Raw genomic sequence first — 2,410 nt, 5'->3', positions numbered from 1 at the left:
AACACTCCACCACTTCCTCCTCTTGCCGAAAGGACCAAATCCGAAAATCCGAATCTGATCGAACCTCAAGTTCCAGCTCCCATGTGCAGGGATTATAAAGGAAGAACAGCGGGCCAGACTGTGCCATGAGTGAGCATCTAGCAACTTCCAGACTGGAGAACTTGGCAGTTCACATAGCTCAGGTGCCTCAGCAGGTAAATCGCAAGGACAGAAAAGAGAATGAAAGGGATGGGGGAGGAACCTGTACATTCAGACAGACTAAAACTCAGTCTACGGCCACGCCGCCCTGAACAAGCCCGATCCCGTCCGATCTCGGAAGCTAAGCAGGGTCGGGCCTGCTCAGTCCTTGGATGGGAGACCACCTAGGAAGACCAGGTGCTGTAGGCATAAAAAGGAAAAAAAATAAGAGATTGTAAGCTGACAAGGTCCTTGCAATCTGTGAGGTCAGCCAAGGCTTGCCTCGCCTAAAAAAAAATAATTAAACAAATAAATAAAACTGTCAGATTAGAGAAAAATGAATGAAACTAAGTTATACTGTCTAGGGATTCACATCTGGGGGTTCAGCTATAAAAAGAAAAGCAAGGAGGTTGTCGCTGTAAAAGCCAGAACAGCAGTTACTTTGGGGATTGGCACGGAACACGTGGAGAGACGTCTGGGTAATATCAAAGTGTCATTTTTGACCTGGAAATTGGTTACAAGTGTGTTAGCATTGTAGTGACTCATTAGGCTATGCATGTGTTTTGTTTGCTTCTCTGAATCTCCTATGCTTTACAATTTTCTAAAAAGCAAAAAAAAAACAAAAACAAAAACAAACAAAAAACACAAAAACCCAAGAACCTGAGTAATCTTCAGTTATCTTCCCTCTCAAAAAGTAACTGTTTTCACATACCAGGTTAAGTCATTAGGGGAAAAGAGGATAAAAGGTCAGGATACATCTAGGTCAGGGAGAGAACATGAAGCAAAAATAATGAGTGCTGTTCAGTGAAGGCCGCGTCAGGAGAGTTCCTTGCAGCGTCAGTTGCTTGGTGTGGGCGGTCAAGACGCACGCGTGGCCAATGAGAAGTGCAAGCGGCCAAAGTCTTTTTTTTTAGGAAGAATGTCAGTGGGAAGACGGTTTTCTAACCACCTAGAGTTCGTGCGTTATCAAACACCAGATCAGAGCTTATTTTAAAAGACTAAGCGGTCCAAAAATTGGGTCTTTCTACCAGAATGGCTGATAGATTTGCAAACCCTTGACTGGAGACTTGCAAATTGGGCTTCCCAGTGATTAGTCCAGCTGGATGATTGAATTAGGCTCGTCTGTTAGGCGTGGCAGAGACTCATTTGATTTTCAGTACTATCAGTCTTGATAATCGATATTTTCATCTCATACGTTTCATTGCAAATATTTATGTGAAAAGTAATCCACAGTGCTATTTATTCTAAAGGCCCGTACCCGCAGTGAGATATATTTCTCTGTTAGTTGAGCAGGTGGTCTATTTATGGTGGAAGCCGAAGGGTTTGCATCATCTGTTGTCCTCTGAGAAAAGCGGACCAGCAGGACAGGAAGTGTGCTTTCGCCGCGAGCAATCCAATTGGCTCCATTGTCTCCTTGGATGAAGCTCAGCCCGGCTGGCCCAGGCACATAGCTGAATTGAATTAACAAGGTTATTCAAAGCCTGAAATCGCTTTGATAAAGGAATGTTATTCATGGTCATCTTATTCCTTATTTTCAATTAGTTTTTTTGTTGTCGTCGTCTTCTCCAAAATACATTAAAATGCTTTATTAAAATAAAACTTTTTTTTTAGAAACTTCTCAGTTTACAAACGTAGCACATCCACAGTAGACCTGTATTTCCTGGCTGTCTGTCCAAGGCCCCAGTGGAGACACAGGGACATGGATTTCTAGGGCCTTCCTTAGTTACTGAGAATGGTGCCTCCGAGAGTCCAGATCAACTGCACACAATAGAATTCGGGGGTGGAAGCAGGACTCAGAAACCTAAGAAGAAAAATGTGGAAACAGCCAGATGAAATTAGATCATATAGTGCAGAAGACAATATTGCACAGACTTTAAATAAAACCTTCATAAATTCTAGCAAAAAAAAATATATGCAGGAAGGTGTAATTGCAGGAATTAGCTTCGAGACCTTTCAGATCTAGCTGTAAATAAGGCTTCTGAAAAGAAGAGAGGCTAAAGCTTGACTCGAAGTTTCGCAGATGTCAGAAGAATCTTAGAGGTCACCCAGTCCTGCTGAGCCCCTGCCCGCCCCTCACACAGAACACGTGAGTTCCTCGCACAGCGTTGTGACAAGCCGTCATCCAGCTGCTGAGTAAGGACGCAGAAGGCAGGCCCCAGGAGACGTGAAGATAAGCAACCCTCGAGCTGGCACTGGGAAAGTGATGAGTGAAGTCTGTCTCGATGGCTCTCTG

The 2,410-nt window shown here is 43.8% G+C and overlaps 1 pseudogene; it reads left to right on the top strand.

The window, feature by feature from the left end:
• The first annotated feature begins 268 nt into the window (after window positions 1-268).
• On the top strand, window positions 269-387 carry LOC112483795 (annotated as a pseudogene).
• Window positions 388-2,410: the final 2,023 nt, after the last annotated feature.

The sequence above is a fragment of the Pteropus alecto genome, unplaced genomic scaffold (genome assembly GCF_000325575.1).
Source record: "Pteropus alecto unplaced genomic scaffold, ASM32557v1 scaffold97, whole genome shotgun sequence".
NCBI classification, from domain to species: domain Eukaryota; kingdom Metazoa; phylum Chordata; class Mammalia; order Chiroptera; family Pteropodidae; genus Pteropus; species Pteropus alecto.
The sequence above is the reverse complement of the archived record's forward strand: the minus strand, read 5'-3'. Positions and strand labels throughout refer to the sequence as shown.